The following is a 19,019-nucleotide window of genomic DNA, read 5'->3' on the forward strand; positions in this document are numbered from 1 at the left end:
TTGGCTTAAAACAAGCTTTTTTCACCAAAAACAAAAGCATTGTCCGACTCAAGGTTTTCTTCTGCATCACCATCCTGAAGGGAAAACGCGTGGTTTTATTGAAATAGTGAGTATTTTAGCTTCCAATTCGCAAAACGCTGCATTTCACAGAAAGGACTTGAAAACGAAAACGCAATGCATTTTTTCTGCATTTCCCGACTCAACTTTTTGTTATGCATCACTGTTCTGAAGCTAAAATTGGTGATTTTATTGAAATAGTGAGTATTTTATCTTCAAATTCACGCAAAAAAATGCTCAAAGTACCCTAAAACAAGCTTTTAAACCAAAACAAAGCATTGTCCGAATCAACTTTTTGTTCTGCATCACTATTCTGAAGCGAAAACGCGTGATGTTATTGAAATAGGGAGTATTTTTGCTTCAAATTCGCAAAAGGCTGCATTTCACAGAATGGACTTGAAAATGCAAACATGTCACAAATTTGCCTAAAACAAGGTTTTTTCACCAAATAAAAGGATTGTCCCACTCAAATATTTGTTCCGCATCACAATTCTGAAGTAAAAACGCATGTTTTATTGAAATAGTGAGTATTTTAGTTTCAAATTCGCGGAAAAAAAATGCTCAAATTACCCTAAACGTGTGATTTTATTGAAACAGTGAGTATTTTAGCTTCAAATTCGCGCAAAAAATGCTCAAATTACCAAAAAGAAGCTTTTTCAAAAAAACAAAAGCATTGTCCGGCTCAACTTTTTGTTCTGCATCACTAATCTGAAGCGAAAACGCGTGATTTTATTGAAATCGTGAGTATTTTAGCTTCTAATTCGCAAAACGCTGCATTTCACAGAAAGGACTTGGAAACGCAAAAATTTCTCAAATTGGCGGAAAACAAGCTTTTTTCACCGAACAAAAGCATTGTCCGACTCAAGGTTTTGTTCTGCATCACCATCGTGAAGGGAAAACGCGTGATTTTATTGAAATAGTGAGTATTTTCGCTACAAATTCGCGCAAAAAATGCTCAAATTACCCTAAAACAAGTTTTTCACCAAACAAAAGCATTTTACGACTCAATTTTTTGTTCTGCATCAGTATTCTTCAGCCAAAACGCTTGATTGTATTGAAATAGTGAGTATTTTCGCTTCAACTTCGCAAAACGCTGCATTTCACAGAAAGGACTTGTAAATGCAAAAATGTCTCAAAGTGGCCTAGAACAAGCATTTTTCACCACCAAAAGGATTGTGCAACTCAACCTTTTGTTCTGCATCAGTATTCTTCAGCCAAAACGCGTGATTTTTTGAAATAGTGAGTATTTTAGCTTCTAATTAGCAAAACGCTGCATTTCACAAAAAGGACTTGTAAATGCAAAAATGTCTGAAATTGGCCTAAAACTAGCTTTTTTCACCAAAGAAAGGAATGTCCGACACAACTTTTTGATATGCGTCACTATTCTGAAGCGAAAATGCATGATTTTATTGAAATAGTGAGTATTTTAGCTTCAAATCCGCAAAACGCTGCATTTCACAGAAAAGGTCTGTAAAGGCAAAAATGTCTCCAATTGGCTTAAAACAAGCTTTTTTCACCAAAAACAAAAGCATTGTCCGACTCAAGGTTTTCTTCTGCATCACCATCCTGAAGGGAAAACGCGTGGTTTTATTGAAATAGTGAGTATTTTAGCTTCCAATTCGCAAAACGCTGCATTTCACAGAAAGGACTTGAAAACGAAAACGCAATGCATTTTTTCTGCATTTCCTGACTCAACTTTTTGTTATGCATCACTGTTCTGAAGCTAAAATTGGTGATTTTATTGAAATAGTGAGTATTTTATCTTCAAATTCACGCAAAAAAATGCTCAAAGTACCCTAAAACAAGCTTTTAAACCAAAACAAAGCATTGTCCGAATCAACTTTTTGTTCTGCATCACTATTCTGAAGCGAAAACGCGTGATGTTATTGAAATAGGGAGTATTTTTGCTTCAAATTCGCAAAAGGCTGCATTTCACAGAATGGACTTGAAAATGCAAACATGTCACAAATTTGCCTAAAACAAGGTTTTTTCACCAAATAAAAGGATTGTCCCACTCAAATATTTGTTCCGCATCACAATTCTGAAGTAAAAACGCATGTTTTATTGAAATAGTGAGTATTTTAGTTTCAAATTCGCGGAAAAAAATGCTCAAATTACCCTAAACGTGTGATTTTATTGAAACAGTGAGTATTTTAGCTTCAAATTCGCGCAAAAAGTGCTCAAATTACCCTAAAATCAGCTTTTTAAACAAAACAAAAGCATTGTCTGACTCAACCTTTTGTTCTGCATCACAATTCTGAAGTGAAAACTTGTGATGTCATTGAAATAGAGTATTTTAGCTTCAAATTCGCGCTAAAAATGCTCAAATTACCCTAAAACAAGCTTTTTAAACCAAACAGAAGCATTGTGTGACTCAACAGCTTGTTCTGCATCACGAGTTTGAAGCGAAAACATGTGATTTCCTTGAAATCGCGAGTATTTTAGCTTCAAATTCGCGCAAAAAATGCTCAATTTACCCGAAAACAAGCTTTGTAAACCAAACAAAAGCATTGTCTGACTCACCTTTTTGTTCTGTCTCATTATCGTGAAGCGAAAACGTTCGATGTCATTGAAATGGCGAGTATTTAGCTTCAAATTCGCAAAACGCTGCATTTCACAGAAAGGACTTGGAAACGCAAAAATTTCTCAAATTGGCGGAAAACAAGCTTTTTTCACCGAACAAAAGCATTGTCCAACTCAAGGTTTTGTTCTGCATCACCATCGTGAAGGGAAAACGCGTGATTTTATTGAAATAGTGAGTATTTTCGCTTCAAATTCGCGCAAAAAATGCTCAAATTACCCTAAAACAAGTTTTTTCACCAAACAAAAGCATTTTACGACTCAACTTTTTGTTCTGCATCAGTATTCTTCAGCCAAAACGCTTGATTGTATTGAAATAGTGAGTATTTTCGCTTCAACTTCGCAAAACGCTGCATTTCACAGAATGGACTTGAAAACGCAAAATGTCTCAACTTCGCCAAAAACAAGGTTTTTTAAAAAAAACGAAAGCATTGTATGACTCAACTTTTTGTTCTGCATCACTGTTCTGTTGGAAAAACGAGTGATGTTATTTAAATCGTGAGTATTTTAGCTACTAATTTGCAAAACGCTGCATTTCACAGAAAGGACTTGTAAATGTAAAAATGTCTCAAAGTGGCCTAGAACAAGCATTTTTCACCACCAAAAGGATTGTGCAACTCAACCTTTTGTTCTACATCAGTATTCTTCAGCCAAAACGCGTGATTTTATTGAAATAGTGAGTATTTTTGCTTCAAATTCGCAAAACGCTGCATTTCACAGAAAGGTCTTGTAAACGCAAAAATGTCTCAAACTACCCGAAAACAAGATTTTTCAAAAAAAACAAAAACATTGTCTGGCTCACCTTTTTGTTCTGCATCACCACTCAGAAGCGAAAACGCGCGATTTTATTGAAATAGTGAGGATTTTAGCTTCAAATTATAAACGCTGCATTTCACAGAAATTACTTGTTAACTCAAAAATGTCTCAAATTGGCCAAAAACAAGCTTTTTAACCAAACAAAAGCATGGTACGACTCAACTTTTTGTTCTGCATCAGTATTCTTCAGCCAAAACGCGTGATTTTATTGAAATAGTGAGTATTTTAGCTTCGAATTAGCAAAACGCTGCATTTCACAAAAAGGACTTGTAAACGCAAAAATGTCTGAAATTGGCCGAAAACAAGCTTTTTTCACCAAAGAAAGGAATGTCCGACACAACTTTTTGATATGCGTCACTATTCTGAAGCGAAAATGCGTGATTTTATTGAAATAGTGAGTATTTTAGCTTCACATACGCAAAACGCTGCATTTCACAGAAAGGACTTGTAAATGCAATAATGTCTCAAATTGGCCGAAAACAAGCTTTTTTCACCAAACAAAAGCATTGTACGACTCAAATTTTTGTTGTGCATCAGTATTCTTCAGCCAAAACGCGTAATTTTATTGAAATAGTGAGTATTTTAGCTTCAAATCCGCAAAACGCTGCATTTCACAGAAAGGTCTGTAAAGGCAAAAATGTCTCCAATTGGCTTAAAACAAGCTTTTTTCACCAAAAACAAAAGCATTGTCCGACTCAAGGTTTTCTTCTGCATCACCATCCTGAAGGGAAAACGCGTGGTTTTATTGAAATAGTGAGTATTTTAGCTTCCAATTCGCAAAACGCTGCATTTCACAGAAAGGACTTGTAAAAGCAAAAATGTCTCAAATTGGCCTAAAACAAACTTTTTTCACCAAAAAAAGCATTTCCCGACTCAACTTTTTGTTATGCATCACTGTTCTGAAGCTAAAATTGGTGATTTTATTGAAATAGTGAGTATTTTATCTTCAAATTCACGCAAAAAAAATATCTCAACTCAGCCTAAAACAAGCTTTTAAACCAAAACAAAGCATTGTCCGAATCAACTTTTTGTTCTGCATCACTATTCTGAAGCGAAAACGCGTGATGTTATTGAAATAGGGAGTATTTTTGCTTCAAATTCGCAAAAGGCTGCATTTCACAGAATGGACTTGAAAACGCAAACATGTCACAAATTTGCCTAAAACAAGGTTTTTTCACCAAATAAAAGAATTGTCCCACTCAAATATTTGTTCCGCATCACAATTCTGAAGTGAAAATGCATGATTTTATTGAAATAGTGAGTATTTTAGTTTCAAATTCGTGCAAAAAAAATGCTCAAATTACCCTAAACGTGTGATTTTATTGAAACAGTGAGTATTTTAGCTTCAAATTCGCGCAAAAAATGCTCAAATTACCCTAAAATCAGCTTTTTAAACAAAACAAAAGCATTGTCTGACTCAACCTTTTGTTCTGCATCATAATTCTGAAGCGAAAACTTGTGATGTCATTGAAATATCGAGTATTTTAGCTTCAAATTCGCGCTAAAAATGCTCAAATTACACTAAAACAAGCTTTTTAAACCAAACAGAAGCATTGTGTGACTCAACAGCTTGTTCTGCATCACGAGTTTGAAGCGAAAACATGTGATTTCCTTGAAATCGCGAGTATTTTAGCTTCAAATTCGCGCAAAAAATGCTCAATTTACCCGAAAACAAGCTTTGTAAACCAAACAAAAGCATTGTCTGACTCACCTTTTTGTTCTGTCTCATTATCGTGAAGCGAAAACGTTCGATGTCATTGAAATAGCGAGTATTTTAGCTTCAAATTCGCGGAAAAGCTCAATTTACACGAAAACAAGCTTTTTAAACCAAACAAAAGCATTGTCTGACAAAACCTTTTGTTCTGCATCACTATTCTGAAGTGAAAACGTGTGATTTCGTTGAAATAGTGAGTATTCTAGCTTCAAATAACCTCCAAAAAAATGCCAAAATTACCCTAAAACAAGCTTTTTAAACCAAAAAAATTGTCTGACTCAACTTTTTGTTCTGCATCACTGTTCTGAAGCGAAAACGTGTGATTTCATTGAAATAGTGAGTATTCTCGCTTCAAATTAGTACAAAAATGCTCTAATTACCCTAAAACAAGCTTTTAAAACCAAACAAAAGCATTGCCTGACTCCACTTTTTGTTCTGCATCACTATTTTGAAGCGAAAACGTGTGGTTTCATTGAAATTATTAGAATTCAAGCTTCAAATTAGCACCAAAAAATGCTCAAATTACCCTAAAACAAGCTTTTTCAACCAAACAAAAGCATTGCCTGACTCAACTTTTTGTTCTGCATCACTATTCTGAAGCGAAAACGTGTGATTTCATTGAAATAATGAGGATTCTCGCTTCAAATTCCCACAAAAAAAATGCTCAAATTACCCTAAAACAAGCTTTTTCAACCAAACGAAAGCATTGTCTGACTCAACTTTTTGTTCTGCATCACGATTCTGAAGCGAAAACATGTGATTTCATTGAAATAGTGAGTATTCTTGCTTCAAATTCGTGCAAAAGCTCAATTTACCCCAAAACAGGCTTTTAAAACCAAACAAAAGCATTGTCTGACAAAACGTTTTGTTCTGCATCACTATTCTGAAGCGAAATCGTGTGATTTCATTGAAACAGTGAGTATTTTTGCTTCAAATTCGCGCAAAAAAAATGCTCAAATTTCCCTAAAACAAGCTTTTTAAACCAATCAAAAGCATTGTCTGACTCAAATTTTTGGTCTGCATCATTATTCTGAAGCGAAAACGTGTGATTTCATTGAAATAGTGAGTATTCTTGCTTCAAATTCGCGCAAAAGCTCAATTTACCCTAAAACAGGCTTTTAAAACCAAACAAAAGCAAAGGCTGACAAAACTTTTTGTTCTGCATCACTATTCTGAAGCGAAAACGTGTGATTTCATTGAAATAGTGAGTATTCTTGCTTCAAATTTGCGCAAAAGCTCAATTTACCCCAACACAGGCTTTTAAAACCAAACAAAAGCATTGTCTGACTCAACCTTTTGTTCTGCATCACTATTCTGAAGCGAAAACGTGTGATTTCATTGAAATGGTGAGTATTTGAGCTTCAAATTCGCACAAAAAATGCTCAAATTACCCTAAAACAAGCTTTTTAAACCAAAGAAAAGCATCGCCTGACCCGACTTTTTGTTCTGCATTACTCTGCTGAAGCGAAAACGTGCGATTTTATTGAAATAGTGAGTATTCTCGCTTCAAATTAGCATCAAAAAATGCTAAAATTACCCAAAAAGCTTTTTAAACCAAACAAAAGCATTGCCTGAATCAACTTTTTCTTCTGCATCACTATTCTGAAGGGAAAACGTGTGATTTCGTTGAAATAGTGAGTATTCTAGCTTCAAAGTCGCTCAAAAAAATGCCAAAATTACGCGAAAACAAGCTTTTTCAACCAAACGAAAGCATTGTCTGACTCAACTTTTTGTTCTGCATCACGATTCTGAAGCGAAAACATGTGATTTCATTGAAATAGTGAGTATTCTTGCTTCAAATTCGTGCAAAAGCTCAATTTACCCCAAAACAGGCTTTTAAAACCAAACAAAAGCATTGTCTGACAAAACGTTTTGTTCTGCATCACTATTCTGAAGCGAAATCGTGTGATTTCATTGAAACAGTGAGTATTTTTGCTTCAAATTCGCGCAAAAAAAATGCTCAAATTTCCCTAAAACAAGCTTTTTAAACCAATCAAAAGCATTGTCTGACTCAAATTTTTGGTCTGCATCATTATTCTGAAGCGAAAACGTGTGATTTCATTGAAATAGTGAGTATTCTTGCTTCAAATTCGCGCAAAAAGCTCAATTTACCCTAAAACAGGCTTTTAAAACCAAACAAAAGCAAAGGCTGACAAAACTTTTTGTTCTGCATCACTATTCTGAAGCGAAAACGTGTGATTTCATTGAAATAGTGAGTATTCTTGCTTCAAATTTGCGCAAAAGCTCAATTTACCCCAACACAGGCTTTTAAAACCAAACAAAAGCATTGTCTGACTCAACCTTTTGTTCTGCATCACTATTCTGAAGCGAAAACGTGTGATTTCATTGAAATGGTGAGTATTTGAGCTTCAAATTCGCACAAAAAATGCTCAAATTACCCTAAAACAAGCTTTTTAAACCAAAGAAAAGCATCGCCTGACCCGACTTTTTGTTCTGCATTACTCTGCTGAAGCGAAAACGTGCGATTTTATTGAAATAGTGAGTATTCTCGCTTCAAATTAGCATCAAAAAATGCTAAAATTACCCAAAAAGCTTTTTAAACCAAACAAAAGCATTGCCTGAATCAACTTTTTCTTCTGCATCACTATTCTGAAGGGAAAACGTGTGATTTCGTTGAAATAGTGAGTATTCTAGCTTCAAAGTCGCTCAAAAAAATGCCAAAATTACGCGAAAACAAGCTTTTTAAACCACAAAAATTGTCTGACAACTTTTTGTTCTGCATCACTCTTCTGAAGTGAAAACGTGTGATTTCATTGAAATAGTGAATATTGTAGCTTCAAATTAGCACAAAAAATGCTCAAATTACCCTAAAACAAGCTTTTAAACCGAACAAAAGCATTGCCTGAATCAACTTTTTCTTCTGCATCACTATTCTGAAGCGAAAATGTGTGATTTCATTGAAATGGTGAGGATTCTCGCTTCAAATTCCCACAAAAAATGCTCAAATTACCCTAAAACAAGCTTTTTAAACCAAACAAAAGCAATGTCTGACTCAACTTTTGGTTCTACATCACGATTCCGAAGCGAAAACATGTGATTTCATTGAAATGTTGAGCATTTTAGCTTAAAATTCGTGCAAAAAAATGCTCAAATTACCCTAAACAACCTTTTTAAACCAAACGAAAGCATTGTCTGACTCACCTTTTTGTTCTGCATCACTATTCTGAAGCGAAAACGTGTGATTTCGTTGAAATATTGAGTATTCTCGCTTCAAATTAGCTCCAAAAAATGCCAAAATTACCCAAAAACAAGCTTTTTAAACCAAAAAAACATTGTCTGACTCAACTTTTTGTTCTACATCACTGTTCTCAAGCGAAAACATATGATTTCACTGAAATAGTGAATATTATAGCTTCAAATTAGCACAAAAAATGCTCAAATTACCCTAAAACAAGCTTTTTAAACCAAACAAAAACATTGCCTGAATCAACTTTTTGTTCTGCATCATATTCTGAAGCGAAAACGTGTGATTTCATTGAAATAGTGAGTATTCTCGTTTCAAATTAGCACAAAAATGCTCAAATTACCCTAAAACGAGCTTTTTAAACCAAACAAAAGCATCTTCTGACTCGACTTTTTGTTCTGCATCACCACGCTGAAGCGAAAACGTGTGATTTCATTGACATCGTGAGTATTTTTGCTTCAAATTCACACAAAAAAAATGCTCAAATTAACCTAAAACATGCTTTTAATCCAAACAAAAGCATTGCTTGAATCAACTTTTTGTTCTGCATCACTATTCTGAAGCGAAAACGTGTGATTTCATTGAAATAGTGAGAATTCTGGCCTCAAATTTGCGCAAAAAAATGTTCAAATTACCCTAAAACAAGCTTTTTAAACCAAAAAAGGATTGCCTGACTGAACTTTTTGTTCTGCATCACTATTTTGAAGCGAAAACGTGTGATTTCACTGAAATGGTGAGAATTTTAGCTTCAAATTCGTGCAAAAAAAATGCTCGAATTACCCTAAAACAAGCTTTTTAAACCAAACAAAAGCATTGTCTGACTCAACTTTTTGTTCTGCATCACTATTCTGAAGCGAAATCGTGTGATTTCATTGAAATAGTGAGTATTCGAGCTTCAAATTCATGCAAAAATGCTCAAATTACCCTAAAACAAGCTCTTTAAACCAAACAAAAGCATTGTCTGACTCAACTTTTTGTTCCGCATCACGACTGAAGCAAAAACGTGTGATTTCATTAAAATAGTGAGTATTCTAGCTTCAAATTCAAGCAAAAAAAAATCCTCAAATTACCCTAAAACAAGCTTTTTAAACCAATCAAAACAATTGTCTGACTCAACTTTTTGTTCTGCATCACTATTCTGAAGCGAAAACGTGTGATTTCATTGAAATGTTGATTATTCTTGCTTCAAATTTGCGCAAAAAAATGCTCAAATTACGCTAAAACAAGCTTTCTAAACCAAACAAACACATTGCCTGACGCAACTTTTTGTTCTGCATCATTACTCTGAAGCGAAACCGTGTGATTTCATTGAAATAGTGAGTATTTTAGCTTCAAATTCGCACAAAAAATGCTCAAATTACCCTAAAACAAGCTTTTTAAACCAAACAAAAGCATTTTCTGACTCAACTGTTTGTTCTGCATCACTCTTCTGAAGCGAAAACGTGTGATTTTATTGAAATAGTGAGTATTCTCGCTTCAAATTCGCGCAAAAAAACGCTCAAATTACCCTAAAACAAGCGTTTTAAACCAAACAAAAGCATTTTCTGACTCAACTGTTTGTTCTGCATCACTCTTCTGAAGCGAAAACGTGTGATTTTATTGAAATAGTGAGTATTCTCGCTTCAAATTCGCGCAAAAAAACGCTCAAATTACCCTAAAACAAGCGTTTTAAACCAAACAACAGCATTGTCTGACTCAACTTCTTGTTCTGAATCACTATTCTGAAGTGAAAACGTGTGATTTCATTGAAACAGTGAGTATTCTAGCTTCAAATTGGCAAAAATATGCTCAAATTACCTTAAAACCAGCTTTTTCAAGCCAACAAAAGGATTGTCTGACAACTTTTTGTTCTGTATCACCATTCTGAAGCAAAAACGTGTGATTTCGTTGAAACTGAGTATTTTTGCTTCAAATTGATGCAAAAAATGCTCAAATTACTCTAAAACAAGCTTTTTAAACTAAACAAAAGCATTGTCCGATTCAACTTTTTGTTCTGCATCACTATTCTGTTGGGAAAACGAGTGATGTTATTGAAATCGTGAGTATGTTAGCTTCAAATTCGCAAAACGCTGCATTTCATAGAAAAGACTGTAAACGCAAAAATGTCTCAAATTGGAGTAAAACTAGCTTTTTTCACCAAACAAAAGCATTGTCCAACTCAACTTTTTGTTCTATATCACTATTCTGAAGCGAAACGAGTGATGTTATTGAAATCGTGAGTATGTTAGCTTCAAATTCGCAAAACGCTGCATTTCATAGAAAAGACTGTAAACGCAAAAATGTCTCAAATTGGAGTAAAACTAGCTTTTTTAACCAAATAAAAGCATTGCCTGACCCAACTTTTTGTTGTTCTGCATCACTATTGTGAAGCGAAAACGCGTGATTTTATTGAAATAAAATATCCACAAATAAAAATATAAAAAAATGAAAAAAAAACATGAAAAATCAAATGCAGGTGAGTGACCTGAGACAATGGGGGAAGCAAGCTTATACAATGTGTAATCACACCCCACCAGTACACCATCAACTGAAAACGATCAGAAACATTTTGGGTGGAAAATCTGGAATTCGGTGACATAAGGGTTGAACTTGTTGTATATGGTGTGGTACCACAGAGAAGGTAAAGCGCTACACACACTGTCACATGTTTTACATGTCCAGGGACACCAGTCTTGTGAAAATCACAATTAGTCGCACTCCCTCTGACTGATACCAACCAACCCCATTGACTCAGAACCTGTAAGTGAGAGATGCAGGAAGTACCAGAGGAGTGTGAGAAGGTGTTTGAGAACCACGGGCTGAAGATGAGTGTGGAGAGGACTGAAGTGATGTGGGTCGGGCAACAGAGAAAATAAATGGTTTTCATGTTGGAGGGGAGTGAGATCAGACAGGGAAATATGTGGGTATCTGAGGGGAAGAGTGACTGAGAATGCTGATTCGGAGGCAGAAGTGTTTTTGAGGATTCAGATAGGTGGGAATGCTTGGAGGAGGGTGGAAGGAGAAATGGCATCTAGAAAGATATCAGGAGAATTGAAAGGGAAAGTTTTAGTGTCTTGTGTGATGCCGGCCTATCTTTCGTCTCGAAACGGTGGCACTGACAGACAACAATAGGGTTTGCAAGTTTGTGAGATGACTGGATTAGGAGGATTGCGAAAGTGAAGAGGGTGGATAGAAGGAGGATGGATGAAATGAGGGAGCAGATTGGTGTGCACATCTGCTTGACAGGGAGATTGGTAAAAAGCCAGCTGAAGTTGGCTGGACACTCGGTGTGGATGGAGGAAGAGAAAATGGTAAACACATTTGTTGAGGAAGCAAGATAGGAGCAAAATAGAGAGACCAAGGTTGAGATGGGAATGTTGTGTGAGGATGGATATCAAGAAGGTGGAGATGGTTGGAGAGTGGAGAGAGTTGGCTGAGGACAGGGAGGGAAGTGGAGGAGTATTGAGGTCAATGCAGGGCAAAAGCTTGTTGCTCATGGACCTCATCCACTTCACAGCAGCTCGGTCTCGGCATGCATGCATGCGTCCATCTGTCAGCAATTGTCCTTTGATTGCGACCACCAATTGAGTAATTAAGCCACCCCTACATGATACTGATGCTCAAAAACCAAGTTTTTCAGCATAAGTATTGGGACACAGTGATTGATAACTTTCAATTTGATATGAATGTTTGGTAATTCGTAAAAGGAGAAAGATAATGAATTGGAAAGACCTAGGAAGATTGTCCGGTGTGTATTGCGGACAATTGTTCCCCCGATTTGTCCATTGTTCAGACATTCCCCTTGGTGCTCCACTCACCTTGTTCAGTTCTATTCGACAATCATTTGTCCCTAATTCAATTCACATGTTTCACACTGATGTGAAAAGATTGTGATGAACCCTTTTTGAATTGGCAGTGGATGAAAAATTTCCATCTTTCACTTGGACAATAAAAAAGAATGAAATGAAAATCACTCCATTTTGTTGCATCATTCCTTCCTTTTCCCACACCACAATCCTCCAGACTTTCTGAAGAAAAATCTGCTGCAGAGATTGGGGGAAACAAAGACCTCGGAGAATAAAACCTCAAAGGAATTGTGGGAATGGTGTGGGGAGAGTACCAAGAGGGGTGGTGGAGGTGTGAGGGAGAGAGGTGGTGTGGGAGGGAAGAGAGTGAGGAAGGAGTGTTGGGGTGGAGGGAGGAAGTGCAATGAAGGATACCACATGTATAACTCGTCTCCATTGGTTGAGGAAGAATGAACTTTTGAACGGCCGACGACTACAGTCGGACCAAATGGATGTTTTTTTGAATTCACCTTTTTATATTATTATTTTTTTCGGTTCTTCTGGAGACGAAGTTTCCCAACATGTTGCCATTGGAGGCTCCAACAGGGACACCCCCAGTGCAGACACAAGCACCACTGAAGTGTCCAGCAATGGAGTCTTGCTGCACTGGGACTGATCATCTGGAGGAGAACCCTGCACCTAGTAACGATGTTATATAATTCCTGTGAACTTTCTTTTTGATCCTTCTTTATGTCATGAAATTGTGCTCAATCATTCATTCACAGCAGATCAACAGATTTATTGGAATGAATTGTTGATAAATTATTTTGTGTTTGGGTTCATCGTGATTCATGTTTTAACAAGGTGATGTTAGCTTCATTATCATCACACTCTCACACTTGGGGAACGACTGTCACCATTTAATACCACAATGAGGAACTTAATAAAAACAAGAATCAAACTACGTTGGGTTTCCCTCCATCTGATCTTGTTATTAAATATATTCTTCTTTGTATTGACACGTGTCTCCCTCATCCCATAGAATTTCTGGAGGACATGGAAGACGACAACTCGAAACAGGACCTGGAGTATGAGGAAGACGACGACGTGGTGGTTGTTTCTTGGGAAATCGTGCTTCATGATGTGATAACTCTCATGGAATGTTTATTCGTTTTTGATTCGTTCAAACGATTCTACAGGATCCTTGAAATTGGCATTGGGAGGATTTTTCAATCGTTGAGGAATCAGAAGAACAGGAACAAGGGACGGCGTGGATCCGAAATTAGTGCGATTGATTGTGCATTGGAATTATTTTGAGACTGGCGACATGACGCAAATTTATTGGGACTGGTGAAAGGAATGATTTTTACAGGAAATGGAATTCTGTCCTCTCTGATAATTTTATTTCAATAAAAATTAATATCATTGATGATGTTGAGAATCCCCTTTTCTCATCGGGACTTTCCAAGTGCCGCTGTGGCTGTTCCAACACCCAATCATAGTCACCTCCACCACTGAAAGTGCTTTCATGTCTGATTGTCTGTCTGTTTGTATGGAGGATATCTCAAAAAGTTGTGAACATATTCGAATGCAATATGGTGGACAGCTTGGGTGTGTGGCAAGGACGAAATGCTTAGATTTTGGTGAAGATGTTAATCCTGATCCTAGAATTTTTAAAGTGCTTCTTCACCAATGATATATCGGACCAAAAAAGACATATTGCACGATTTTTCAAAAAGATGTGGACGAATTCTCACGAAACTTGATGGAAGAACAGAGCAGAAGAATCATGGAACTTGCTCAGATGCTGCAAGGCCATAGTCCTCATGCAACGCCACTGGATGGCATCAGCTTACATGTCCTGAAAACTTGCTCTGTTGCTCTTGCACATCCTCTCTCTCTGCCCTTTTCACTCTAACATTTGGCCTAGATCATCTTCCATCTGCTTGAAATGCAGTAACATCACGACATTACCTAAAAAATAGCTGCAATACCCCTGGGTGCTCACCTTGTAGCAGCTGGAAAAGAAAACCAGGGAACCACTGATGGTGTGGATAACCCACAAAATATTTAACGGAGAGGAAAGTAAATACCTGTGGATTGATTTTTTAATGCCGTGAACAAACTTTGGTACATCATGGGTGATGAAGGTCGTGGTCAAGTTTCATCAATATCGTGTGTGTTGTTTCCAACAAGAGAGACAACACCGATTTTGGGGTGGGGGGGGGGTCTGCTCCACAGCTTCCCGGTCTGGTCGATTTGGGCACTCAGAAAGGTGTCTTTGAGCTGTCAAGTGGACCATTGAGAAAACTCCCCGTTGCAAGGCAGGTCCAAGTAAGCTCAAGAACTGCCGTGTGGTACCTTCATCAATTGGGCTACTATGGGAGAGCAGCTCGGAGAAAACCTCTTCTTAGACCAGCCAACATTCAAAGGAGAAAGAAGTGGGCTGACAAGATGTCCAACAGCCCCTTGAAGTTTTGGCAAAACTGACATTTTTTTCAGATGAGTCCCAACTTGCTCAATTTTCTGATAGTGGACATGTGGACTTCCCTTGTAGAGTGGGTCTGGAGACTTCCCAGTCAAGAGTTCTCTTTGAACCGATTGCAGCCAACTGTCAAACAGTGGTTTTTCAGTGATGGTGTGGGGAGTAATCTGGAGCACTGGTCAGTCAGAGCTTGTAGAGTGTGTTGGCAACATCAACACTACGTCACACATTTCCATCCTTGAGGATGGACGTCTCCCTGTCGGTACCTGGGCAGGAGGATGAAAGTCCGAGTCTTAAACTCCTTGGTGCTTCCAGTCTTGCTCTATGGATGTAAGAGTTGGACAATGACCAGGGATCTGACACAGAGATTGAATTCCTTTGGTACCAAGTCTCTTTGGAGAATCCTTGGCTGTCACTGGTCAGACTTTGTGTCCAACGAGCGGTTTCTGAGAGAGACTCAAATGAGATTTGCTATCTGCATAGTCTGTGGGTGTCAGCTGCAGCTGTATGGGCATGTGGCTCGTTTTCCTGACACTAATCCTGCTCACCAGATTCTCTTAGGGATGAGAACCTCATGAGTGGAGGAGGCAAATGGGCCGACTGAGTGCCTCATGGTTGCAGCAGGTTGATCAGCATCTCAAGGAGATGGGGATGGGCCAGGCATCTGCCTGGGGGATGGCCAGAGGCCTTAGACCAGGAGCCCGCGGGGCTTAGCTCAACCGAAGAGGGGAACAATTGCCGTCCTCATGGTAAGATGCCAGATGATATTCTCACCTCAGAACTCTGCGTCTGCCGGGACACTGCTGCTGGGTTGACAAACTGTGGTCAATATCCGTATCGCATAATCGGCGCTAGCTCAACCTGGCAGCGGAACGGCCCCAAGTAGGATTCTGATATTATTCGTATAGCTTGTAACACGGTATAAACAATGACAGACGATTTCGCCGCTGGAATACCGGTGACAGACGCTAATTCGATGCCGCAAAAATCACGCTAGCTCAACCGAACAGCGGAATGGCTAAAACCAACGCAGAATGGTAGTACCAGGTCCCCTGAGTACAAAAGGAGCACTGACAGACAACATGGTCGCTGGGCCCCCAGGACAGACGCTCCCAAGTGGTGCGTTCTATGTCAAGTGTACACATTTTTCAGCAAAATTTTGACACATCGTCTTAGATGTCACTTTTTTTGTGCAAGTGTTTGTATACACGGTAACACAATGTGTCAATTTTCAGACCTGCGGGCCAATCGGGGCCCATTTTAGCCCCCCCCAATTTGGGTGCCCCCGGTTGACCCACATTCTTCCAGTGGCCATATCACAGGTTGTGGTCCAATTTGGATGATCTTGGTATCAAAATGCTCGTAAAATCAAGAACTTTCGAATCGCGTAAAGTAAAATCACTCCGAAACAGTAATTCAAAAAGTTATAGTTTGGGGCGCCCTTTGACCTTGGGCCCCTACTTCCCAGCCAAACCGATGGTCCAGATTTTTTTGTGTGAGAATACCCCCTCATATACTCCAACACCTCAGCATAAATGAAAATGGTATCTCAATGGGTTCAAGTGTGATGATGGTTTTATTGTTCGGGGTCCACGTATCACTAATTCTTGATTCGACATTGGGCGATGTTTGCGGTCATCGTTCCAATGACGTCACCTGCTGGCAGGCGACTTTATGTCTGAAATTGACAATCGTCATCTCTGTAATAATAATAATAATAATAATATATATATATATATATATATATATATATATATATATATATATATATATATATTGCATTATTTGCAAAAAATTGTTCTGCCTAATGTGTCTATTGATTTTTAAGTGTTCATTTTTTTGTTTAACCATCATCGAATTAAGTTATAAATGGGATAATCTCAGTTTTTGCATATTTTGCAGTAAGCATGGCGACTGGAAATCGAAAGGAGTTCCGAAAATACTGTTGCGATCCGTTCAGCTGCCATAAAACGAAACAACGAAAAGATCTTCGCCAAGTGTCAAATGATATGTTGATGAAATTTTCTTCAAAGGTGAAAAAAGACTTTGAAAAAAGACAGACTTTGTACTTCGTGCAGAAAAAAAACTCAGTTGTCACCTGAGCATATTGAAGAATCATCTTCGACCAGTTCGAAATTATCATCAGAAGGTACTATCAAAGGCATTGCAGAATCTATTTCGACAGATGAGGACGAGGAGGTTTTTGAGTGAGAAGCAGAAGTTGACCTATTATCGTTATCGATGATCCAGTCGTTATCGATGATAGGGGAAAGCCCATTTGACAAACGCAAGGCAGAAAGGAACCCAGGGTACGTTCCTGAAAAGCGAAGTAAAGTGGAAGATTCTGTGCAAAATAAATTAGAACTAGTTGCTGGACTAAGCACTGCGGAGAAAACACAAAATACAGCGTCAAAATGTGATGAAAACTGCATGCCAAAGGTGATCAAAAGCCTGAAAGAAAAATACGTTGTTTCGAGCCGTTCAGAGCAAATACGTATACTGACAATATTTGCTAGGAATATGAGCATCAGAGGGATGATGGGTGAATTCAGTTGCTCCCAAAGAATGGCTGTGCAAGCCAAAAATTTAGAGAAAGAAAATGGTATGCTATCGTCTCCAAATCCCAAACAGGGTAAAATATTGCCTGACGAAGTGAAATCCACCGTAACCAAATTTTACCGAAGTGATGAAGTCAGCCGAATAATGCCGGGAAAAAAAGGACTGTGTGGGGGTCAGGAATGTACATGGAAAAGACAAAATTCAAAAGTGCTGGTACTAAACAATCTCAAGGAACTGTTTCAGAAATTCAAAAAGAAGAACCCTGGCTTGAAAGTTGGATTCGCGAAGTTCGCCAGGCTCTGTCCCTCGGAGTATGTCCTGGCCGATTCAGGCGGTACACACAGTGTATGTGTATGTACGATACATCAAAGAGTGAAACTCATGATGTTTGGTTTGAAAATGCCTCAGATATCCGAGCTTCCTAGCTATCATCATGTGATAGCACGCAATAGTTTGTAACCCAGCACAACCGGCATGGTATTTCAGAACTTATGAAAGTTGCCCATCAATTGAAGACTTCAAAACCGAGCTACTGAGTGCTTAGGAACTCGAGGATATTGATGAAATTCAGTTTAAACGGTGGACATCCACCGACAGATCTGAACTGAGCTCCATGGTCCTGCCTTTGGAAGAATTCATTCATCAATTCTGTGAACGCGCGGTGAAATTAGTGAGACACGACTTCATTGCCAAGGCCCAATCTCAGTTTCTGAAAAATAAGAAAGATGAAATCGGTGAAGGAGAATGTCATTATTGGAGACTTCTCAGAGAACTATTCGTTTGTCGTACAGGATATGGCCCAAGGATTCCATTGGAACTGCTCTCAAGCGACAATTCACCCCTGGGTTTACTCTTTCAAATCGGTCGATGACAAATTAAACCACGATTCGCTCATGATTATATCAGAATGCAATACTCACGGCGTTGTCTCAGTCCACCTCTTCCAAAGAATGCTCATTGAACACTTGAAATCTAGCTTTGGAAATGTAAAGAAACTTTACCATTTCTCAGATGGTTGCGCTGGCCAATATAAGAATTGCAAAGCCTTCATAAACCTATGTCGTCACAAATAAGAGTTATGGTATTGACGCAGAATGGCATTGTTTTGCCACAAGTCATGGCAAGGGCCCTTCAGATGGCGTGGGAGGTACAGTCAAACGAGAAGCAACACATGAGAGCCTACGTCAACCTTACGACAGTCAAATTATTTCTCCAAAAGATCTTTTCACCTTTGCTGAAAATGGTTTGAATGGAATGAAGTTCGGTTACGGGATCCAAGAGGCGTATGACGAGGAATAACGAAATATGGAAGAAAGGTGAAAAACGGCCAAAACCATAGCTGGAACTCAAAAACTTCATGCTTTCATCCCTATTTCTGAAACTGCTCTTCAAGTACGTGAATTCAGCCTGAGTGAGGAACACCGTAGAGTCAGCTATGTCAAAATCTACACTAACTTTTAACGAGAAACTCTCAGGTGATGTCACAGTGCACTATGATGGAAAATGGTGGCTTGCCTGCATCATGGATGCCTTTGACGATGATCATCAAGTGAAAGTGAATTTTCTTCATCCAAACAGGCCCGCAAATAGTTTCTTTTTTCCTGACATTGAAGATCACTGCATTTTAGACATTTCTCATATACTTCTTTCTGTAGAACCAAAAACTTCTACAGGTAGAACCTACACAATCAGTAAAAAAGAAACACAGCTGTCAAATAAAACATTGGTTGGCAAAAAATCTTGACTATAATATGCTGGGAAAAACTCTTACTCATACTATTATCGCTTCCAGTTCCTGCATGTGCATGTGGAAAATTTATGTACAATATACTGATATAG

Source organism: Eptatretus burgeri, chromosome 7 (assembly GCF_056783735.1).
Source record: "Eptatretus burgeri isolate ZD-2024b chromosome 7, Ebu_testis_v1, whole genome shotgun sequence".
Classification (NCBI taxonomy): domain Eukaryota; kingdom Metazoa; phylum Chordata; class Myxini; order Myxiniformes; family Myxinidae; genus Eptatretus; species Eptatretus burgeri.